This window comes from Apodemus sylvaticus, chromosome 4 (genome assembly GCF_947179515.1).
Source record: "Apodemus sylvaticus chromosome 4, mApoSyl1.1, whole genome shotgun sequence".
NCBI lineage: Eukaryota > Metazoa > Chordata > Mammalia > Rodentia > Muridae > Apodemus > Apodemus sylvaticus.
This window is the reverse complement of record NC_067475.1, coordinates 87,715,597-87,742,105: the sequence shown is the minus strand read 5'-3', so window position 1 is coordinate 87,742,105 and position 26,509 is coordinate 87,715,597.

Here is a 26,509-nt window from a genome sequence, read left to right as displayed (position 1 = left end):
TTAGAGCCTCAGGTCACACTTTAACCTTGGGATGCAGGGATGGCTGAAGTAGGGTCTGAGTAAAACAGTTTCCTTCTCTTTGGTCCATTCACTTAACTAACATGGCCTGTTAATTGCCACACACAGCGACACTCTAGTATATAATTTGAATTAGATTGCTTTCCCAATAAAACTTCCAGAATTTTTTTCCAAGAGAAAAAATTCATGGCTCATTTACCATTCATCCAGATTTCAGTCTAACCCCTTTTGCCGACTCTCTGTGAATGCATCTCTCATACAAATGGCTTGATTCATCATCTATGGAAAACATATGTCCTCTCATTCTTAGAATAACCTATTTTTCACATTCATTTAATCTTACTCATTCTTCTCAGTTACTACAAGGACTCCCTTTGCAGCCATGTAGTGGAATAGTGATGATTTGTGTCAGTTTTATGCCCTATTTCTTTCAATGTAACATCTGTAGCTCTTTTTCACCTTTCTCTGCTGCTTTCTAAAGTCCACTGAAGGCCATGATCCTGGCATATTATTGCCACACTGACTATGCTCAGGACTTATACTGAGGGTTCTCTAGACTTTTGGGGGGGGGGAAGAAAAAGGTCAGTGTATTCATTTTGAAAGAGGCAACACTCAGCATGAGATTCCACTGGCTAGCCAGAGTTTAGAAATTGAGCTCTGGTTTCTGAGAATGTGTGTATGCAATCCTTCCCTCGATCTTATAGGAAACAAAAGTAAGATTGGGCCTCAATTCTATGTCAGCTATTCACAGTGGATGAGGAACCAGGAAATTGGCTGGTGGGCAAAGGTCAAAGAAATGGATCAACAGTAATAACAAGATTGAGCTCATTAATACAGGACTCACTGGAGCTGCTTAGTGAAATTTTCTTCATATCACTTCATCAAAAGCAGGACTAGTCCATGAGTTTACGGAGACATCAAAGGCTGCTGGTTTAGCTCTGTGGTCGAGCATTTGCCTACAGTCTGTTTCTGGGTTTGATTCTTGGCAGCACAAATACAAACAAGCAAACACAAGTTGATCAGCCTGCCTGCCAGATTCTCAGTGGCCCAGCATTGGGAGCTGATACTGTTTGTATTATTGCCTTTCTTTGTTAAATGTGGATATGATTTCCCTATGTAGCTTAGGCTGACTTTGAACCTTGGTCCTCCTGCACCAGCCTTTAGAGTCCTGAGGTTAGAGATAGGCTCTGCCTCACCAGGCTTTTCAGCAAACTCTTGCAAATGAATCAAACCCTTTGCTTTATGGAAGGCAAAGTTCCTTCAGAGAAAGCTTATGAAGGGAGGGTGTGAAGCGCTCGTTAGTCTCTTAAGGACTCAAAGGTCAGACTTTACACACACAGGAAGGCTACCCCACTGCTGTCAGTCTTGAGTTCTTGCAGAAATTTCTTTCATATGTCTCATCATAGTAGTCCTAGTCGTTTTATGCTATTTATAAAAAATAGATTTTAGATTTATGTTTTATATTGACTTATTTTAAAGTGCACATTCACTGTTGGTTTAAACATTGTAATATTTTTGTGCATTAAAATAATTCCACATATCTATAAGTTGTCGGCATATAGGACAATGGTCATTCATCTTTGACACCATGTTTTCTGTACTGAAACACTAAGTTGAAGTGACTTAGGAAAAGCAAGGTTTTAATAATTGAGAGAGAGAGAGAGAGAGACAGACAGACAGACAGACAGACACAGACAGAGACAGAGACACAGAGGGACAGAGAGACGGAGAGACAGAGAGAGGGGCTATGGGGGGATTCTATCCTTAAACCTTATTTTAATAACTATATATCTATATATTTATATATATCTTTGTGCAACAATGATTAATTTATCTATTGTGTGACTTTGCATGGACTCTTACAGTTTTAAGAAATTTCTTATTTTGCTAATGCAAGATAGCTACCCATGCAAATTAGATGGTAGTGGGGAATAAATAAGACATGTATGAAAATGCTCTGGAATCATTAAAGCACATTAGCCACTGTGCTTTAGGGTATTAATTTTAGCAAAGGAATGAATGAACGCCCTCTGCTTGGCAACTGGAGTCATTTTTCTCCTGCAGCTAAGCAGAAGATTCTTCCCTGACTTATTAATGAGAATGTCAGTAGGGTGGTTAAGGAAGGGTTGAAAGATTAGCTTGCCCTCCACATTTCCAATAGTCTGTCTAATATATTAGTGCAAGCACACTTTATTTCCAATCTTCTGTAATACATGCTTGCTTCAGGAAGCATCTCTCAACACCTTAACAAAATGGAGAGGTGACTTACTAATTCATGAACACCCATTTACATATTTAAACCTATTGATATATTAACAGACAGAAGGACCTATTGAAAAGAGTCCTAAGAAGGATATGAATGTTCAGAGAATTATGCTCTTTAGAGCAATAAATGCCCAGTGATTCTTGGGAGATGGCTCAGTGATTAAGCACTGCCCGCTCTTCCAGAATACCTGGGTTCTATTCCTAGTGTCCACATGGTAGTTAAGAACCATCTATAACTCCAGTTCTAGAGGATCTGGTACCTCTTATGGCCTATGTGGGCACCTATGTGCATGCCACACAGACATACATGAAGGAAAGACAGCCATACACATAAATAAAAATAAATAAATCTTTAAAAATGAAATAGCATTTTGAACACCCAGCTTGCTATTCTTTAGTTACTTTGTTTTTAAATTTTAATTTGAGTGTTCGGTCAACTGTGTCCCCCTCTCACATCTTCACCATGTTGGCTGCTGTAGATTCACACAGTCGCTGAGGGATCTCGAAATGCACTATCCAGGAATCCTCAGAGAGATGCAGAAGTTATAGCAGCAGTTCTGTTTATCACTGTAGTGATGAATTATAGTGATTTCTAGTCTTCTGATGTACTCAGACGAACAAAGTTGCCCAAATATACGAGCTAAATATGAATAGACTTCATACTTCTCTGTAATTTATTGTTTATGTGGTGTAATTTATTTTTAAAAGATGTATAATGCTTTCACAAGTGTTGTTACCCTTTGAGAGATATAAACCCATACAATGAAAGTTGAGGTTCTTTCTAGATTAGGACTTATTTTTTTCACATCATGAAAAAAAATAAGACACATAGATACAGTCTCTCCTTTTATGAACCGGTTTCAAGCAGCCCAGGCTGCCCTTGAAGTTTCTCTATGGCCACGGCTCTCCTGGAGATCTTTATTTTCTGCTTCCACTTGCTGTGAATAATGGAGTTCACTCCCACATTCGGTTTTTATGTGGTGCTGGGGATGGAACTCAGGGCTTCACCTGTGGCTAGGGAGGTACTTCGTTAACCGAGTTACATCTTTAGCTGTAGATGAAATGATTGGACGCATACAAGTCGAATTTCATTTATTAAGAACCTGGTACATATGAGAGACTTTGCTAGGAAGTGTTGTTTGTGCAACCCTGCTTTGTGCTGGAAGAGAGCAGGCAAAGGGAGTGTCTTATTCTTGGAGTATTTACCACACATTTCCCCTTGCACTGGTGTCTGAAGCCACTGTTTTACAATCTTTCCTCTGAGGCAGCAGGATGATGGAATGGGGTGCGGGGGGGGGGGAATGGCTACATGGGAGTGGGTGTTATATAGGAAACTGAGGTGAGAGGTAGACAGAGAGTCCAACCTGGGGAAAGAGAGTCTGGTGAGCCATGCTGAATTAGGTGGAGTTCATGGAAATTCTCTTCAGACTACTGTACTTTCTCAGTGAAATAGAACTCAGAGTAGGACTTCCTGCTACTATGAATCTTGAAATGTAGTGAAGGAGCGAGGAAGACTCACTGCACCCCGGCTGAGCATTATCTGAGGTGATAACGATGGGCTGCTGTGTTGAACCAACGTGTGGCTTGTGATGTGGCTCGCCACCATGGGCAACTTTAATTTTGTCATTCTTTCTATTTATTCAGTGGGGACAATCTTAGTCTGCACTGGATGGAAATTAGGGCAATTCCCATTCCTATCCAGTTATTTTCATTAACAGAGTGAACAATGAATATGCTCAGAATAATGAATGTTAAACTTAATTCTGAGATGAAACCCTCCCATTTTACCAGCTACAGCCTGTTACAAATTGAGGGAGAGGCCGTAACTGGCCTTATGCCCATTGCTATCCCCAGTCCTCCATCAGCCTTGCTGTTTCTGACAACTTTGTGCTTAGCACTGGGCTGGCAGAGAATGAAGGGCAGGGAAATGTGGAAGCTCTTACCTCATCAACACAGGCTGTCTAATCTTTATTGCCATTTGACTGGATTTGGACATACTGTGCAGAAACACCTCTGGCAGTGTTTCTAAAAAAAGTTATTTGAGGAAAGACCCACTGTAATGTGACACCATCTGCAGCAGTTTGAATGAGAATGGCCCCTGTCTTAATTATGGTTAAAACTACTGTGATGAAGCACCATGACGAAAACCAAGACCAACCAACCAACCAAACAAACAAACAAGCAAACTGTGGAGGAAAGGGATTATTTCACCCACCCTTCTACCATCACCATCCAGTTCATCATCAAAGAGTTGGTACCTAGATCACAGAGGAATGCTGTGAACATTGAATGCTTACTCCTTTTGGCTTGCATAATCTACTTTCTTATAGAATGCAGGATGACCAGCACACCCACAATGTGCTAAGCCCTCCCACACTGCTAATTAAAAATAAGTCCTATAGCCTTAACAACAGCCCGATCTTATAGAGAAACATTTTCCCGACTCAAGTTCCATCCTCTCAGACAACTATAGCTTGTGTCAAGTTGACACAAAACTAAACAACACGGTACCTGTAGGCTCCTATACTTCAGTCATTGGTCCCTGAATGGTGGTACTGCACTGGGAAGGTTGTTCCTGGGAGTGTGTCCTTGTTGGAGGAAGTATGTTACTGGGGGGTGGGCTTTGAGTGTTCAAGAGCCCACTTAGTTTCCTCAGCTCTCTCCGGGTCTTATGCCTGTGAATCAGGATCTAAGTTCTCAGCTATGATTCCCTGCCTGCTGCCAGGCTCCCATAGCAATGGTCATTTTTTCACCATCTGAACCTGTAAGCCCCCAATCAAATGGTTTCTTTTATAAGTTGCCTTGGCCACAGTGTTTCTTCCCAACAGTAGAAAAGGAACTAAGATATCATCTTATAGACTGGGCTCTCCCACTGAATCAAAGCTAGAGAGGGAGAAAAGCTGTCAAGCACCAGCACCAACATCAGGATTTCCCCTTCCTACGACTTGTAGTCCGCCCAGATGTTATTGGCAAGTTCTCACCTAAGCTTTGAGCCACTCCCATAGCCACTCCATCCCCAGCATGACGGCCACTACCCTCTCAAGCTGGAAGCCAAAAGAAATCTATTTTTTTTCCAGTAATGGCCTTTTATCAGGTATTTGGTTGCAGCAATGAGCAAAGCAACTAATGTAACCCTCATCCAGGAGCTGGCACACCTGGCCCCGTGGCCCCGTGGCCCCTGTGGCCCCTGTGGCCCCGTGGCCCCGTGGCCCCTGTGGCCCCGTGGCCCCGTGGCCCCTGTGGCCCCGTGGCCCCCGTGGCCCCGTGGCCCTGTGGTCCTGTGTCTCTGTCGCATGGTTCAGATGACCTGACTTTTTTTCTTAGGAGCTTGTGGTTTTGTCTGAGTGAGAAGGGAAGGAGAGAACAGTTAATTGTCTATAATTTCATATAGGTGGAAAAGTTAATGAATTCCTTTCCAATATTATGTGGCATAAATGCCCCGAAATAAATCTTTTTACTATTGGAGTATAGAGAAGAAAAGGAAAGGGAGAAGGAGAAAGGGAAGAGATGGAGGAAGAGGAAGAGAAAGAGAAAGAAATGATTTTCATTTAGAAATGGGGGACGACATGAAGTGTCTTTGCTGATCTGGGGATTAGTGTCAGAAGGCTGGTAATCTTAATAATGGCTTTTTCCATGTAATTTCTGATAAATAGCAGCTGATAATCATATGGTCACTTCACTACCTCAGATAGCTGACTGAAGCAGAGGGGTAAGCTGTAGGGGCTGTCTTTTGTGATTTATGTGTCCTAAAATAGGTTTTTTTTCTATAGATTGTCCCTGACCAAGGACTTAAAACAAGGATTTTCGGAATGGTATAATCAGGATGGGGAAGCTCTTTTGAGTTCCTTATTCAAAACAGAGGTGTTGGTTTGAAGTCCAGGGACAAAATGAGCAGGAGCAACAGACCACAACCAGAGTGGCCATAGCAGGTCACTGAAGGACAGGAGCAGCAGCAGCAGGCTCTTGTGTCCTCATCCAAACCATGGCAGTGCTGGACTCTGGCACTGCGTTTGCTAAGTGGCCATGGGTTTATGGCTGCACAGACTTGTCCTGATGTCCAAGGGCAGCCTGAGTTAATCATGGAGCAGCTCCAGATAATCCATCATGCAGTCAAAGGTGAGTGCCCCCCTCTCATCCTCCAGCCAGATTGGCCTCATCAATCATTCTGCCCATCCCAAGGTACCACCTCCCCACAGTCTCCTAAATCTAAGCTCTTGAACTTGGTCTCTTATTTTTTCTCCCATCCATGTATCCAATCCATCAATGTGAAGTCCATGCAAGCTTAAATAAATCTGTTTCCTCTCCACTGCTACCAGTATTTTAAGTCACAATAATTTCTCATTTGTAGCATTGTAACAGCAATTGTACTACATTGATTGCTTTCATTACTATAATGAAAAGCCAGAGTCAGGCTGCTTTATAATACTGGAGGTACAAGGTCAAGAAGTCTCATGGGATGAGGTTTTCTTGCTGGGAACCCCTGCAGGTGGAACTGAGCATCACATGGTAGTAGATATGGAATATGGATGTATACTTATTTGTCTGGTATGTCTTCTGCTTCATTTGAAGCCACAAGGATTTATTTATAGTATTTTCACCCAAAGGACCTTACCTAACTTTGGCCACTTCCCAAAGGCCCTTTAATATAGCACTGCTGAATTGTATTTCCAGCCTGTGAATGCCTCTGGGTGGGACTTCAATATGAATACCTTGAGGGCACAAGTTATATTTAAAACAGCCAAGTACTTCCATCTCTATTTCCACATAAACCTGATTCCTTTCTATTTAGAGAACATAAATCAGGATAGCTATTGGTTGAACTACTCTTATTTTATGATATATTTATACCATTATCATACTATATCATTGTATTATGTTTTATGTATATATGTATATATATATTGTGTATGTATATATGTATATATTATGTATATATGTATATATTATATATATTATGCTATATATGCATATACATAGCATATATACACATATGCATGCATAATGTACATATAGCATATGTATACACACACACACACATTTATCACATGTTTTTGAGATAAGGGCTCATTTGGTATCCCTGAATGGCCTGGAACATAGCACACAGACAGGGATGACATCAAGCTTATGGCTATTCTGCTGCCTTTTCTTCCCTGAGTGCAGGGATCAGATCTGTGTAATGTTTCCATCTTGTTTTAAACCCTCATTCACTCCAGCTTCCTGCTGCACTCAGAATACAACCCCTTCCTCTGCCTTGGTCCCTCATGATCTGTGACTTCTATGGCTAGCCACACTGCTGGAATTTGCCCTTTAGTCCTGTCAGGATCATTCTTGTTCCTGGGATTTGGGGAGATAGTCTCTTGGGTTTGGATCATCCTGATTTCTTCACAGATTCTCTGTCACTCAATTTTCAATCCAGATGCTCTCTTGTCAGAGACCTGATGCAAACCAGCCTCATGTCCCTGCCTGTTCATAGTGTGCAACCTCACCTGCTTAAGCCTCTGACATAGTGTTGATGATTGTTTCTGGATTGCTTGTCCTGTTCTGTTTGTATGTGGTGTGTGTGTATGTGTTTGTTTATATATGTGTGTATATGCATGTGTGTTTATGTGCGTATTTTGCATGCATATGTGTATGTATGTGTGTACATATATGTATATGTATATCTGTGCATGTATGTGTGTATGTATGTATGCCTCAAAATATTTAATGGAAAACTCCAGAAATAAACAATTTATACATTTTAAATGGCAGAATGTCTGGGTAGTGCGGTGGAATCTAATGCTTTCCTTCTCAGGATATGAATAACTCCGTTTCTCAGTGTGTCTGTGTTATAGGAGCTCCCCACCCACTGGTCAGTAAGGAGCTCCTTTACTTAGGTTGACAGCCACAGAATCATAGAGCTTGATTTTACCTTCATTTTCCCTAACAATGGCCACAAAGTCCAAGTGTGGCAATGCTTATAAGTCAGAGACTAAAAGAGAACGACGTCCTTTAAGAGAAAAAGCCTACGAATAGTCAGATGAGAGAGAAACTGTATGGTTTCTTTTAGAGCACAGTGTTAAAATTGTTCCATTGTCTTATTCATTGATGCAACTTTCTTTTGTGTCTACTTTAAATAATAAGTATGTCCATATGTAGGCACATATAGGAACAAAACCACACTATTCACAGGGTTTGTCATATTTCTGGTTCAGGCACCCCAAAATGCCAATCAATGCCAATGGGGAACTTTTGTGGGGCCTTTGGTGGCCTTGTTTATCACTGTTCCCCTATCACCCTCAGCAGAGGCTGTGCATCTGCAATTCCAGTAACTCTGTGCTAATGTTCTTCAGCTCCCTACAAAATTCTCTTCAATCATATTAGATAATTTTCACAATACATGCTTTTGTGACATGAGAGTATTTGTTAGTATTTTCAATAAAATATTCTGATAGTTGAGGTAAACTCAGTGTTCCCTTACTCCTTACATTGTTAAGCCTCTCAAATGTGCTCTATTCTGTCTTCTTGAGACTTTGCTATTCAGCTCTATGCATGCATACTTCCTTAGATGGGATTCTTCCATAAGTCTTTACTGAACATTTTTTTCCAGAGTCTATTATGGCTTTATATTTCTGTTTCAAGTCTTCTGTCTTGAAATTTAATACCTGCTGTTGTTCTGTTTGGTAGACTATAATGTAATATAATGTAAGCTTTTTTCTGTCTTGTGTGTCATAAGTTTAACTTCATGACAAAATATTCTACTGATGAAAAGAATGTCAACGCGGTGACAGTTCCCCCTTTGGCTCCTAACAAGGATGAAGTAGAGGACTCACAATGAGCAGTTGGAGTCCAGCTCCTTCCTCTTTAGGGAAAAGCAAGAGTGCTTGTTAGAAATGGTGAGATTGTCTAGAAGTTGTTTACACTTACACACATGTGTTTCAGACAGTAAGTCTGCTAACATTACAGGCAGATCTTCCCATTACCGACAGGGAACATTTCAAAACCCCAATTGTTAATCTTGACTGTCAACTAGACTGAATTTAGAATCATCTAGGACACAGACCTCTGTGGGATTCTGTGAAGGTGTCTCCAGAGAAGCTTGTGTGAAGAGGGCAGTAGACCCATGCACGTGTGGGTGGCACCATCTCATGGGGTCCAGTTGGAACCAGATCAAAAGAAAACAGTGTGCTCAAACTTATCACTGCTTCTGGACAGGTATCAGTGAGATCAGCTCCTTCCACTCACACTTCTATGCTCTCCCGTGATGATGGACTGCATCCACTCCTAAGCCATGAGCCCAATAAGCCTTCCTTGGTAATGTTGATCCGCCAAGTAATTTGTTTCAGCAAGAAGAAAAGTGCCTGATATGAGAGTATGAGGGAAGGCTGAGTAGATGGGTTTATAAGAAAGCAACATCAGAAGGAAGGATGCAAACACTTAAAATTAGTGAAGTCTATTATGGCTTTATATTTCTGTTTCAAGTCTTCTGTCTTCTTCCCTAATTAACACAAACGAATAAAACAGAAACTCAAAAAGGCTCATCTTTAACAGACAAAACCAAGTCATATTGTTTACTTGTTGGGGTAACAAAATTCCTGTCAAAAGCGACATAAAAATGGAAGGCTCTATTTAGGCTCAAAGTTCCAGGGAACCCATACATCATGTGGTGTTAGAAGTTTGATCACAGCTCTGTGGAATGCTTGTGTCCACACCAATTATGTAATGTAGGTAATCCTTCATAGGCACGCCCAGAGGCTTGTTTCCATGGTGATTCCAGATCTTTTCAAGTTGGCCATTAGAAGCAGGGGGAGGGAGGATGGGATAGGAGGTTTCCGGGATGGGCAGGGGGGGGGGGAGGGGGGACCTGGAAAGGGGATAACATTTGACATATAAATAAAGAAAATATTCAATAAAAATAAAGATAAATCATCACAGGAGGTTTGACCATTAAGAAAACTGTTATGACAAGATAGACTGCTGATTTCTCAAAAGACTCTTAACTAAGTGAAACCTATTTAATACCAACATTACTGGCTTCAGTTGCTTATAACTCTAATTAGTAAGATTTACGTTTTATGTTACCAACTACTTCCATGGCTCACATTCAATGGTTCCACATGAAAAGGGGCTCAGCATTCCTCGTTGTCAGGGGCGTGTTTCATATCTTCTCGTTGTCAGGGGCGTGTTTCATATCTTCTCGTTGTCAGGGGGGTGTTTCATATCTTCTTGTTTCCCTGGAAACCTAAAGGGCTGAGGGCCTTTGGCCCTAGACTGCAGGCTCTGTGGTGAGCATTCTTCATATCACCAGACTCTCACTTTGCTTCATATCTGATTACTAAGTTATTTCAGCCATTTCTTCTAGATCCACGAGAGATGCCCTGCTCAGTGCCCAAGCCTTCATTTTGATTTTCTTCCTTCCCAAAAGAGACTGAGAATTTTGCTTGGGTTCAACCAAAGCCTCGCTTTCTGGCTTTCTGCAGACAGACTTATAGACTCCCTACCCCCCCACCCCCTCCATGGTATTAGTTGTCTTTACTGGGATTCTTGCAGCTCAACATCAGTTCTTATGCTAAGGAGTGGGGGACAGGGCATTGTTTCCTCTGGGCGTATCTCATGGTGGGTGTCATTGGAATTCAGGAAGATATCTGCCTTCACCTTACCAAGTTGTCTCTTCATGGGAAATGAAATAAAAACATCAATTTGAGGAAACCATCAAATAAGAAGAATTCTGGTGACAGATTTACTTCGAGAAGCAGTGCCTGCCAGAGCTGTCCTGTTCTCATCTGTGTGGCTTCTGTCCTAAACAACAAGGCAGAAGGACTGAGGTGGTGCAGATAACTAGTGTTTGCCACATGCTGTCTATGGACCATAACTTTGCAGTTGGAAAATGAAATGTGCATGTGAAAGGGTTAAACAGAAGTGGGCTCAATGGAAGCATCATTTGGTAGCTGCTTGCGCGTAAATGTGTCTTGCTCTAATATAATTCCATAAACACCCATTTATAAGCTAGAAAGCCACTTGCATTTAATCTTTAAGTCTTGATGTTTTCAACCCAGCAGAAAATTTGTCTTCAAAATTCCTTCCTATGGCTAAAAGTATAATTAGCCTGAAAACAATTTGTTCCAATGACAAACTGACACCAGTTAAGATGAAAAACTTGAACAAATTTATGCTTCTTTCATTAAGAAAAAGGATCTGTCCTGACACGTACTCAATATCAGAGTGTTCACCATTCTTCCCGTTAATTTATTTATTGGATTTATGAAGAGCTTTCTCCTGTACTGACTCAATTTGATTTTATTCAGTGTTACATCTGTCAGAGTTCATATTTTTCTATCTGAAGATATCAGTCATGGGTAGATTTGATTTGGTAGGAGCACAATTTTCTCTTGTCCATCCTCATACGTGTATTGTATCTGGATGGCAAGGAGGAATTAATGTGTTACTGCAAGACTCTGAACTCATATTTGAAGGCATTTGCTGTTTACTGTGCGAATTGTGCCATGCAACAATAAATGCAGGTGAAAAAGATTTTGTATTTTCTCTATAAGTTGGAGCTAGTGTGTGTGTCTCTCTCTGTGTGTGTGTGTCTGTGTGTGCTGTGTGTGTTGTTCATTTGTTTTGCTTTTCAATAGGGCTTTATTATGTGTCTCTAGCTAGTCTGGAACTTTTTATGTAAAGCAGGTTGGCCTCAACCTCAACAACGATCTGCCTGTCTCTGTCTCCTTAAGTGCTAGGAATAAAGGTGTGCATGACTAAACATAGCATGCATGTTTTATATTCAACCTGCTGCACTGAACTGCTGAATTTGAAGCAGCCTAGTCCTCTTTATGGCTTAAGTGAACAGTGATGGAATTCTAGAAGTTTCCACTCAATAGTTGGAGGATGGGAAACACAATAGGGAATGAAAAGACAGAGGTCTGGTGAGGTTGCATTGACAGTAATGTGTGAGAGCTTTATAAATCAAAGCAAAATGGCGGCGCACAGGCTCTCACTGGTCATGCTTTGAGTGATGAAAGAGCCAGAATCCTCTGAAGTCATAAGATGGTGTCGGTTACTCATGTCACTATATAGCAGAGACCAAGGAGGTTACTGATGATCGCTGTGGTTTCTGGTTCTAAAAGAAGATAGATTCCAATATAGAGTTGATTAATGTGCAGCATCATCTCATGATAAAGAGGCCATAGTGCCATAATGGTCATGGACTCATCCTCTGAAACTTGTTACCCCCCAAATAAATTCTTTTATAAGTTGTCTTGGCCATGGTGCCTCTTCACACCAATAGAAAAGTAGTGAACAGGCAACATTTTAGATTCTATTTCCCTTTCATTTTAGTTTCATGATTCTGACAGGAATGTGTTCTCAAGGTGTGGTGGTTTCCATGGGAATGACTCCCATAGGCTCAGCTCATGTGTTTGAAAACTTGACCCCTAAATGATAGAATTGTTTGGAAAGGATTAGGAGGTATAGCCTTGTTAGAGGAGGTGTGTGTCTGAGGGTGAGCTTTGTGTTTCAAAATTCCTTATTTTTTATTCGATATATTTTTTATTTACATTTCAAATGATTTCCCCTTTTCTAGCCCCCCACTCCCCAAAAGTCCTGTAAGCCCCCTTCTCTCCCCCTGTCCTCCCACCCACCCCTTCCCACTTCCCCGTTCTGGTTTTGCCAAATACTGCTTCACTGAGTCTTTCCAGAACAAGGGGCCACTCCTCCTTTCTTCTTGTACCTCATTTGATGTGTGGATTATGGTTTGGGTATTCCAGTTTTCTAGGTTAATATCCATTCATTAGTGAGTGCATACCATGAGTCACCTTTTGAGTCTGGGTTACCTCACTTAGCCTTCATTGCCTTGCATTTGTGGACCAAGATACAAGGTCTCAGCTACTGCTTTAGCTGTTGTCATGCCTGCCTGCCAGTTTCAGTGCCACAATGGTCATGGGACTCACCCTCTGAACTGTAACCCATAAATAAACCCTTTCTTTTATAAGTTGCCTTGGTCATGGTATTTCTTCATACCAATAGAAAAGTAGTGAACTTAGATTCTATTTTCCTTTTACTTTCATTTTTTTTGTTGTTGTTCTTCTTCTTACCTTTTGAGGTAGACTCTCTAAATTACTCAGGCTGGTCTTCAATTGACTCTGTAGGAATCAGGTCTTGAACCTGTGATTTGCTTGCTTCTGCCCACTGAGGAGTTGGGATCACAGATCTGTGCTATCACTCCTGTCTATCTTGTGTTTCAAGGACTTTTCTGAAATGCTCACATATTTGGGGGACTCAGTTTCTGGGAGAAGGTGGCATAGTTCATGGGAAATGGTCTTTGTTATCCTTTTAATGTTAAGTCTATCAAGTTTAGATCAGTGCAACTATGAAATGAAGGTAACCTTTACAACTTCTTATAGCTCATGTCTGACCCCCCCCCCCCCCATCTTTTCCAGAATCTGCTGTAAATAAAAGCCTAAATGTGGAGATCTATATTGCTTTTAAGAGTATATTGATACATTGAGATGGAATGGCAGTACTTTTAATATGTTACTGATAACATAAATACTATCAAAGTGTTAGTTTTGTGGTACTTTACTTAGAACAGTGGAATGCTTTGGTAAATAATATTTAAATACACAACAGTAATTAAGTTAAATGACCATGCCTGATGATTTAATATTTAATACACAATGTGAAATATTTAAATACAAAACAGTAATTAAATAAATGACCATGCTGTGTCTGTTAATATACCTTTCTCATCATCATGGAATTTGGCTTTCAGTGTCCAAAGGGGAAAGAGGAGGCGCTATCAAGTTTGCTAATAAGGGATTTAGTAGAAACTTGACAGCTGCTAATCAACTGGCCATGCCTTTTGGGTGGAAATCACATTGAAGCTGTTTTATTCCCTTATTAGTGCTGGGGTGAAAGGGAATAGTACTAGGCATGTACTTTGCTTCTGAGTTCCGGATCCAGCCTCTCTGTCTCTCTCTGTCTCTCTCTCTCCCTCTCCCTCTCTCCCTCTCCCTTTCCTTCTCCCTCTCCCCCCTCTCTCTGTCTCTCCCACTCCTCTACTCTGTTTCACTAAAATAACACAGTTGTATTTAAACTTTTGATCCTCTTGTCTCAGCCTCCTGAATAGGTAAGATTTCAGTCCTGCACGGTGTCAAGTCAAAATGGCTCCTATTTATTCCCTCATCTCCAATTTTATGGAACCACTTAATTTGCATATGAGTTTCTTAGAGAGAGAGAGAGTTTAATATTGTCTAAGGCTTATCAAGGACATCAGTCTCTGACTTGGTCTAATTTAGCTTGTGGATTTAACATGCCGATTAAATTCAAGTGAGGAGAGAATTTAATTACCAAGTTTTCCTTTTGGTAAATCATTTTGAATTTTAAGTATACACATTCTGCAAGTCTTTTTTTTAACAGACAGCTTTGGGTTGGTGCTGAAGGAGGGAGAGGATAACAGAAAGGAGAGAAGGCTAGAGGGATGTGTAAGGACTGGAATAAGGGGGAGTGACACGGAAGAAGGGAAAGCAGACAGGGAGGAATGAAAAAGGGCTGGAAGGCTGGAAGGCTGAAAGGCAGAGAGGTTAGTGAGGGGGGGAAATGGAGGAGAATGCAGCGTTCTGGCTCCGCGCCACTAGAGGGCAGGGCAGCACTGGGTAGAAACGCCATCTTTAGCAAGTTAGTTTCCATTCTCCCCCCCCTCTAAAAAGAAACCTCAGGCTGAAAAAGAGAAAGGGAAGAGGGAAGGCATGGAGGAAATTAGGAATGAAGGGAGCACAGTCAGGTGCAAGGGAAGTTTCTTTTCAGTTTCAAGCAATAGAGCAAGGGGACGAGAGGAAGGATTATTTCCATCTACCTCGACAAGACTTGAATGTCTCCCAAGCACCTGGTCAATGGCAGGGATTGAAAGAGCAGTATTTGTTGCTCACCTAAGGATTTTCCCCCCTCTTCTTCCCAGAAATGCTCAATCTTAACAATAAAATTTTCCAAGAACTGTCTGGGAAGTATAAATAGCTGGCTTGCAACTACAGTCTGAGATTCTGACACTGCTATCTGTTGAACTGTTTCTTCTCTTTCTGGATTTTACAGAGGATTTTTTTCTTTCTCCCAAGTCTCCGACACAGTCAACTGAAACAATATTTTTTCCTTTTTCCTTCTTCCTCGAGACAAATAATTTAAAGACCTAATATTTTCCTTTACATAGAGCTCGTTGACAATAGCAACTAATTGTTTCTAAGTGATTTCATTTAATCCACATAAAACAAGATGAAGTGGGTCACAAAGACTCCCTCCCCCCCCTTTTTTTTAAGGTTATAACCTGTTTTAATGACTGCTTTCATATGCCTGGCATGGCATCTTAAAATTCAGAAACGGATGTCTCCGAATTTAGATTTAGAATCAAGACATGAGGCTTTCAGTACAAGATGTTTTTGAAAGAATTGTAAAGATGGCATCTTGTTAGGGTTTAACAAGAGATGTGCTGAAAAGGCTCCCACTGTTCAGCGGAAATAGCTGCTCCCATCTTCAATATCTAAAAACTGCGTGTGTGTTTTGTTCAATCATTACATAAAAATTAAGACACTGCTGGGAACCAGAGATAAAAATTGTTGGGAATGATTTTGCCGAATGTTTCAAGATCAAGAGAAAGTCCTTTTAGAAAGGAATTTGACTATAGGTGTTTCTTGCTTTAAGTAATAGCTGAATCCTCCGAAACATATCTGTCAATTGATTTTTTTCCTAAATGAAATTATGTTTTTTTATTGACTGGTGAAAATTTCAGAACCACTTTATCTTTATTATTTTCCAGTGATGTCTACATTTAGCTTTGAGGTTTTTCTTCCTTGCAAGTAAACAATGTGAAAACATTCCCAGAAGCCCAACGATTGTAAAATGCCAGCCTGGGTTTCAGTTGTCCGCAAGCAGATTCTCTGTGTTCCTCATTCTCTGTGTTTCAGTCAGGGATTGCATTTTGGGGCAAAGCTAACTTATTGCTGTGTGAAAACACAGGTCTTGGTTATAGTAGGCATGCAGATCGCTTTCAGGCCACATTTAAGGCCACATAAGCCATCATTTCCAGTCCTCACTCCAGTCTCCAGTGCTAGGTAACTGCTGCCTTTTATTTAGTAGAGGAAATGTCTGAGAGGAAAAGCAGTTTCCACGTTATACTGTGACAGACAGCTCTTCCAGCACCTTTCCCTTGTTAGCAGAGGAGCATGTCCTCATGACTTTGTCAGGGAAGAACAACAGTTTTTTATTTTTCCCAGGACCAGGGCATTTAGCACTGGGGAAAAGTCCTCCTCTTCAAGGCTGCTGTGTTTGTTTTAAATTCATAAAATAACCCATCACCTAAAAAAAGGTATGGTAGAATTTCAAAGCTGTTCTGTAAAACACAAGTATTTAAACCAGTGTCTGGTGGGTAGTTATTCTAGAGACTTTTCTCCCAAAAGAATTTGGGATATACTAACACTGGGTATATGAAAAAAATAAACAAAGAATGAGAAATATATCTCTCATCATCTTTATATGTAGGTAAAATAAACTTAAACACAGAACATGGATAGTTTGTAAATGTCAACTTTTTTAAAAAGTGAATCTAAATTTTATGAATTTAAAAATTTGTCATGTGGATTAAAATGGCCAAATATTGACTACAGTCATCATAGAACCAAGGCTGAGCCAATTAGGATTCATCAGTCTTCTTTCTTTCTTCATACAACTGCCTCAGCATGGTAGTACAAGTTTTTAATCCCAGCTAAGAAAGTAGAGGCAGATGGGACTCTAAGTTCAAGATCAACCTGTGAGTTCCAGGACAGACAGGGCTACCTAATGACACTCTATCTCAAAAGACAAAAAACAAAACAAAGCAAAACAAAAACAAAACAAATCAAAGAAGATGGTTTTTGACTGTGTCAGAGCTCTGCAATAAATTAACACAGCCAAAGTTGAGGAGTTATTGTTTAAAGTTATTCGAGAGACTCCTAGTAAGATATTAATTTTTCTATCATTATTTCTGCTATTATTTCTATGAATAAAACACATTTCTTTTTTCTTTCTTTTTTTATTTGATAAATTTTTTATTTATATTTCAAATGATTTCCCCTTTTCTAGACCCCCACTCCCTGAAAGTCCCATCAGCCCCCTTCCATCCCCCTGTTTTCACACCCAACCCTTCCTACTTCTCTGTTCTGGTTTTGCTCTATACTGCTTCACTGAGTCTTTCCAGAACAAGGGGCCACTCCTCCATTCTTCTTGTACCTCATTTGATATGTGGATTAAGTTTTTTGGTATTCCAGTTGGCAAATGGGACTTCATAAAATTACAAAGTTTCTGTAAGGCAAAGGACACCATCAAAAGGGCAAATCGGCAACCAACAAATTGGGAAAAGATCTTCACCAACCCTACATCAGATAGAGGGCTAATATCCAATATATATAAAGAACTCAAGAAGTTAGACTCCAGAAAACCAAATAACCCTATTAAAAAATGGAGTACAGAGTTAAACAAATAATTTTCACCTGAAGAACTTCGGATAGCAGAGAAGCATCTTAAAAAATGCTCAACTTCACTAGTCATTAGGGAAATGCAAATCAAAACAACCCTGAGATTTCACCTTATACCAGTCAGAATGGTTAAGATTAAAAATTCAGGAGACAGCAGATGTTGGTGAGGATGTGGAGAAAGAGGAACACTCCTCCACTGCTGGTGGGGTTGCAAATTGCTACAACCACTCTGGAAATCAGTCTGGTGGTTCCTCCAAAAACTGGGCACCTCACTTCCAGAAGATCCTGCTATACCACTCCTGGGCATATACCCAGAAGATTCCCCAGCATGTAATAAGGATACATGTTCCACTATGTTCATAGCAGCCCTATTTATAATTGCCAGAAGCTAGAAAGAGCCCAGGTATCCCTCAATAGAAGAGTGGATGCAAAAAATGTGGTATATATACACAATAGAATATTATTCAGCCATTAGAAACAATGAATTCATGAAATTCTTAGGCAAATGGATGGAGCTGGAGAACATCATACTAAGTGAGGTAACCCAGATTCAAAAGATGAATCATGATATGCACTCACTAATAAGTGGATATTAACCTAGAAAACTGGAATACCAAAACCACATTTCTTATTTCACTTGACATAATGTTTTCTGGCTCCACAGGAGGATGCAGACAATAGAATACAGATATGCAAAATCCAATAGTGTATTATAATACATTCTTTGTTCATTCACCTGGTTGGTTCTACATCTAGGTATTATAACTGGCACTCTAGTGAGCAGATATCTTTCCTTACTCTGATTTCACTTGCTTTGAAGACATGCTCCAAAGTGGGATAGCTGGATCACCATGTAGTCCTATTTTGAGTTTTATTTTTAAAGAACTTCCATACTATTCTCTATAATTGTCATACTATAATTCACATTAGTGTTCACTTGGCCAAGAAATAATATTCAGCATATGTAAGGAACTACTCCCTCCAAACTTAAACCCACATAACAATTAAAATGGGTAAGTGAATGGGACAGAAACTTCAAAACAGAGGAAAGAGGAAATACAAATAATAATTTTCTTCCTAGCTTTCAAGAAACAGACAGATTAATTAAATTATCCATGTTAACAGAGCTAATTAGTGGAGAAGCAAGAAGGGCAACCCCTGTGAGTTCCGGAGGTCACACCATCAGCTGCTGTGCACCATTTTAGGAGCGGTATTGACCCAGTGTGGATCCTTTCGGCAAAATGGCACCAAAGATTTGCATTAGAACCATGAGCAATTTTGATTGAGCCATTCACATTGCCTTACTTTCACGCCCACAACTCCCGACCCATAATTTAATTTGCATTTTGCAATTGTATTTTTCATTTAGTCTAATGGAAAATAATTCAAGATTTCTCACATTTGCCAATTTTGAGAAATGCTTTGGCATTTTTAATGAGACACGTTCAAAACAACTTTTAATAGAAGAAAGAGGGAAAGCTTTTTAGTATTTACTTACTGAAAAATACTGCAAGAAAGCATTTCTTTCAGTCTACCCATTAACCAGGCATGAAGCTGCAGCTGGGTCTTTCAGACTCTCTGATACACTGACTGACGTATGATAACATGACTCGAGCCCTTTCATGGTTTAACCAAATTTTGTGGCCTTCAAAGGTCAACATGATGAAATCACTCATTCGGAAACTCCTGTCAAGAAGTATTATGCTGCGATTCAGTTATTTTGTATAGATATCTAAAGAAAAGTTAACAGTAGTAGTTGTGGACAGGGATCCTTCTTGTTTCCATCTGAGCCCAGAGCTAATCCTTGGCCTCAGCACCTGGAACTGATCCAGTGCTCCATACCCAAATACTACTAGGAGAGAACTGGTCTCCCAGGACAGCCAACACACCTGCGAGCACAGGTAAGACCACCACTTCTGCTCAAATTCCTGGCCCAAGAGGGACCTGCCCAGAGCCATTAGGACACAGGAACCAAGGAGCAGCCAGGGTCAGGATCCTTCTTCCGGTTTCAGTCTGTACCCCAGAGCTGACCCTGTGCCACAGCTCTCCATACTCAAAATTCCTTCTGGAGAGAACTGGTCTCCCTGGAGTACTTATACACAACCTTTCAGGAGGGACAAACCACAGTCAGAGTCAGCAAGACCAGCTAACATAAGAGAATAACAAGATGGCAAGAGGCAAGGGCAAGAAGATAAGCAACAGAAGAAACCAAGGCTACTTGGCATCATCAGAACCCAATTCTCTCATCACAGCAAGCCCTGGATACCCTAACACACTAGAAAAGCAAGACTCTGATTTAAAAACACATCTCATATGATGATAGAGGACTTTAAGGACATAAATACAGGAAAACACAGGCAAAGAGGTAGAAGCCCTTAAAAAGAAAACACAAAAATCCTTTAAAGCATGACAGGGAAACACAACCAAACAGATGAAGGGACTAAACAAAACCATCCAGGATCCAAAAATTGAGATAGAAACAATAAAGAAATCACAAACAGAGACAACCCTGGAAATAGAAAACCTAGGAAAGAGACCAGGAGTCATAGATGCAAACATCACCAACAGAATTCAAGAGATAGAAGAGAGAATATCAGGTGCAGAAGATACCATAAAAAATATGCAAAAAGCTCTTACTTCAAAATCTAGGAAAATCCAGGACACAATGAGAAGGCTAATCTTAAGGATAATAGGTATAGAAGAGAGTGAAGATAAAGAGGTGCCCATAAACACACAAGAAGCATATAGAACTCCAAATAGATTGGAATACAAAAGAAATTCCTCCAGTCACATAATAGTCAAAACACCAATGTATGAAACAAAGAAAGAATATTGAAAGCAGTAAGAGAAAAAGGTAAAGTAACATATAAAGGCAGACCTATTAGAATTACACCAGACATCTCACCAGAGACTATGGAGATCAGAAGAGTTTTAGACCCCAAGAGAACACAAATGCCAGCCTAGGCTACTATACCCAGGAAAAATTTCAATTACCATAGACAGAGCAAAGATATTTCATGACAAAAACAAATTAACACAGTATCCACAAATCCACCTCTACAAAGGATAATAGATGGAGAACACCAACACACGGAGGGAAACTACACCCTAGTAAAAGCAAGAAAGTAATTTTTCAACAAACCCAAAAGAAGATAGCTACACAGACATAAAAATAGCATTAAAAATAACAGGAAGCAACAAATCACTATTCCTTAATATCTCTTAACATCAATGGACTCAATTCTCCAATAAAAAGGCATAGATTAACACACTGGATACTTAAACAGGACCTGGAATTTTGCTGCATACAGGAAATGTACCTCGGTGATAAAATCAAACACTACCTCAGAGTAAAAGGCTGGAAAAACTTTTCGAAGCAAATGGTCCCAAGAAACAAACTGGATCAGCCATTCTAATATTGAATAAAACCGACTTTCAACCAAAAGTTATCACAAAGGATAGGGAAGGATACTTTATAATCATCAAAGGAAAAATATATCAAGAAGAACTCTCAATTCTGAAGCTCTATGCTCCAAATGCAAGGGCATCTGCACTCATAAAAGAAACTTTACTAAAGATCAAAGCACACATTGTACCTCACACAATAATAGTGGGTGACTTCAATACCCCACTCTTAGCAATGGACAGATCATGGAAACACAAACTAAGCAGAGACACAGTGAAACTAATAGAAGTTATGGACCAAATGCATTTAACATATATCTCTAGGACATTTCATCCTAAAACAAAAAAAAATGTACCTTCTTCTCTGTACCTCATGGTACCTTCTCCAAAATTGACCATATAATCAGGCACAAAACAGCCCTCAATAGATACAAGAAAATTGAAATAATTTCATGCATCCTATCAGATCACCATGGACTAAGGCTGGTCTTTAATAGCAACAAAAACAACAGAAAGCCCACATGTACATGGAAGCTGAAGAATGTCCTACTCAATGATAATTTGGTCAAGGAAGAAATAAAGAAAGAAATTAAAGACTTTTTATAATTTAATGAAGAAGGAACAACATACCTCAACTTATGGGACACAATGAAAGCAGTGCTAAGAGGAAAACTTGGTAGCTCTGAGAGTCTCCAAAAAGAAACTGGACAGACCATTCACTATCAGCTTAACACTACACCTGAAAGCTCTAGAATAAAAAGAAGAAAATACACCCAAGTATAGTAGAAGGCAGGAAATCATCAAACTCAGGGCTGAAATCAACCAAGTAGAAACAAAAAGAAATATACAAAGATTCAACCAAACCAGGATCTGGTTCTTTGGGAAAATCAATAAGATAGATGAACCCTTAGCCAGACTAACCAGAGGGCACAGATTCAGTACCCAAATTAACAAAATCAAAAATAAACAGGGAGACATAACAACAGATACTGAGGAGATCAAAAAAAATCATCAAATCCTACTACAAAAGGCTATACTCAACACAACTGGAAAATCTGGATGAAATGGACAATTTCCTAGAGAGATACCAAATACCAAAGTTAAATCAGGATCAGATAAATGATCTAAACAGTCCAATAACCCATAATGAAATACAAGCAGTCATTAAAAGTCTCCCAACAACAACAACAAAAAGCATAGGACCAGATGGTTTTAGTGTAGCATTCTATTAGACCTTCAAAGAAGACCTAATACCAATACTCTTCAAACTATTCCACAAAATAGAAACAGAAGGAACACTATCCAATTTGTTCGATGAGGCCACAGTATCACTGACACCAAACCCATACCAAGACCCAAAAAAGAAAGAGAATTTCAGACCAATTTCCATTATGAATATTGATGCAAAAGTACTCAACAAAATTATCACAAACCGACTCCATGAACACATCAATACAACCATTCTTCATAATCAAATAGGCTTCATGCCAGGGATGCAGGGATGGTTCAATATAGGGAAATCTATTAACATAATCCACTATATTAAAAAACTCAAAGAAAAAAAACCCACATAGTCATTTCATTAGATGCTGAAAAAAAGCATTTGATAAAATTCAACATCCCTTCATGTTAAAAGTCTTGGAAAGATCAGGAACTCAAGGCCCATAGTAAAACATAGTAAAAGCAATATATGGCAAACCAGTAGCCAACATCAAAGTAAATGGAGAGAAACTTGAAACAATCTCACTAAAATCAGGGTCTAGACAAGGCTGTCCACTCTCTCCCTATCTATTCAATACAGTTCTTGAAGTTCTAGCTAGAGCAATTAGACAACAAAAGGAGGTCAAAGGGATACAAATTGGAAAGGAAGAAATCAAAATATCACTATTTGCAGATGACACTATAGTATACAAAAGTAACCCCAAAAATTCCACCAGAGAACTACAGCTGATAAACAACTTCAGCAAAGTGGCTGGATATAAAATTAACTCAAACAAATCAGTAGCCTTCCTATACTTAAAGGATAAACAGGCTGAGAACGAAATTAGGGAAATAACACCCTTCACAATAGTAACAAACAATATAAAATATCTTGGTGTGATTCTCACCAAACAAGTGAAATATCTGTATGGCAAGAACTTCAAGTCTCTGAAGAAGGAAACTGAGGAAGACCTCAGAAAATGGAAAGATATCCCATGCAAATGGATCGGCTGGATTAATATAGTAAACATTATAGTAAAAATTACCATTTTACAGAAAGCAATCTACAGATTCAATGAAATCCTCATCAAAATTCCAACTCAATTTTTCATAGTTAGAAAGAGCAATTCTTAAATTCATTTGGAATAACAAAAACCTAGGATAGCTAAAACTATTCTCAGCATTAGAAGAACTTCTGGAGGAATTACCATCCCTGACCTCAAGCTGTACTCCAGAGCAATTGTGATTAAAAACTTCATGGCATTGGTATAGTGATAGACAGGTAGATGAAAGGAATAGAATTGAAGACCCAAAAATGAACCCACACACCTATGCTCACTTGATCTTTGTCGAAGAGCTAAAACTGTCCCGTGGAAGAAAGACAGCACTTTCATCAAATGGTACTAGTTCAACTAGTGGTCAACATGTAGAAGAATGCAAATTGTTCCATTCTTATCTCCCTGTACAAAGCTTAAGTCCAAGTGGATCAAGGATCTCCACATAAAACAAGATACACTGAAACTTATTTGGCACAAGGGAAAATTTCCTGAACAGAAAACCAATGGCTTATGCTTTAAAATCAAGAATTGACAAATGGGACCTCATAAAATTCCAAAGCTTCTGTAAGGCAAAGGACACTGTCAATAGGGCAAAATGGCAACCAACAAGTTGAGAAAAGATCTTTTTCAACTCTATATCTGATAGGGCTAATATCCAAAACATACAAAAAAACTCAAGAAGTTAGACTCTAGAGAATCAAATAACCCCATTAAAAATGGGGTACAGAGCTAAACGAAGAATTTTCAACTGAGGAATATTGAATGACTGTCGAATGTCTGAGAAACACCTAAAGAAATGTCCAACATCCTTAGTGATCGGGGACATACAAATCAAAACAATCCTGAGATTCCACCTTATACCAATCAGAATGGCTAAGATCAAAAACTCAGGTGACAGCAGATGCTGGTGATGATGTGGAGAAAGAGTAATACTCCCCCATTGTTGGTGGGATTGCAAGCTGGTAAAACCACTATGGAAATATGTCTGGCAGTTTCTCAGAAAACTGGACATAGTGTTAGCTGAGGACCCAGCTATACTACTCCTGGGCATACACCCAAATGATTCTCCAACTTATAACAAGGACATATGCTCTTCTATGTTCAAAACAGCCTCATTTATAATAACCAGTAGCTGGAAAGAACCCAGATGACCTTCAACAGAGGAATGGATACAGAAAATGTGGTACAGTTACAAAATGAAATACTACTCAGTGATTAAAAATGATGAATTCATGAAATTCTTAGGCAAATGGGTGGACTTAGAAAATATCATCCTGAGTGAGGTAACCCAATCACAAAAAAACACCCATGGTATGCACTTACTGATAAGTGCATATTAGCCCCAAAGTTCAGAATTCCCAAGATTCAATTCACATACTATATGAAGCCCAAGACAAAGGAAGACCAAAGTGTGGATGTTTCAGTGCTTCTTAGAAGGGAAAACAAAATACTCACAGGAGGAAATATGGAGAAAAAGCCTGGAGCAGAGACTGAATGAAAGACCATCCAGAGACTGTCCCACCTGGAGATCTATGCCATATACAGTCACCAAACCTGGAAACTGTTGTGGATGCTGGAAGGTGTTGCTGATAGAAGCCTGATATGGATGCCTCTACTGTGAGGCGTTGCCAGAGCCTGGCAAATACAGAGGCAGATGCTTGCAGTCACCCATTGGACTGAGTGCAGGGTCCCTAATGGAGGAGTTGGAGAAAGGACTGAAGGAGCTGAGTGAATTTGCAGCCCCATAGAGGGAGCAACAGTGTCAGCTCCTGGGGACTGGACCACCAACCAAAGAGTACACATGGAGGGACACATGGCTCAGGCCGCATATGTGGCAGAGGATGGCCTTGTTGGACATCAGTGGAAGGAAGGAAATGCCTTTGGGCTTGAGGTTGCTTGATCCCCCATTGGGGGATCATAAGCCACCCTTGCCATGCCAGGGTGGGATGGCAAGAGTAGGTGGGTAGGGGAACACCCTATAAAGGCAGGGGAGGAGGGATGGGATAGGGAGTTTCCGAAGGGGAGACCTGGAAAGGGGAAAACATTTGAAATGTAAATAAAGAATATATTCAATAAAAAAGAAAAAAAGGAAGTTGTAGTTGCTTAATCATACACTGATTTTTTTAAAGTTAGTTTTGGGGTAGGGATGATTTTCTATCTACTTTTGTTTCATACGGAACAATTGGATAAAGCATTGGATTGACATAAACCATTGAAGGGCAGTAAAAACAAAGCAGTGGGTATTTTCCCCCCCGAATATGATAAATATAATACATACAATTAAGTATTTAGAAATATTGTCTTTATCGATGATTACTTTAATTTTACAGGAAACAGTGTTCTAGTCTGCAGCCAGCACAGGATGTGTTTGTGTCATGCTCACAGAGACTGTGAAGGTATTGACAACTGCTGTCATCTCTCTGGGCCAGACTTTGGATTGTTTGTTATGTATGTCTCTCTTTTGGTGTAAGACTCTGTTCTAATATTTTCATTTCGATTAATATACATACACATACATACATATAGTGATTCAAGGTGACATTTGAAACAATAAAATTCAACTTTTCTCTATTCATACACCCTTTCTGACCTCTGTCAATATTCTATATCCAGCTTGGCAACTTTTATTTTTCAAATGTGGGAAGAATGTACAGTTCTTATATTTCTGTATCTGACTTATTTCACTTGACATATTATCCTATAAATCTATCCATGTTGCTCCAAATGGCAGACTCTCCTTCTTTGTAGATGAAAAAAAAATCTATTGTGTAAATATACACCATAGTCTTTTGCATCTATTCAAAATTCTTCTGATTGGCACCTACGCTGATTCCATATCTTATTAGTATGTCTCTTGATTTTGTTGTTTTTTTGACATAGGGCTATTTCATAAGCCCCATCAATAGGGATGCAACCAGGAAACAGATGGTGGCACATCCCACTTTACTCCCACTTCTTGAGTTTTTTTTAAGGCTCCAGCTAGCACTCACGTTTTCACCGGAGTTTAAAAGTGGGAGGAGGAACAGGCTGATGATAAAGCACAGAGGAATTTATTCACCACTTTCAGCCTCCAGAACACCTTGATTCTGG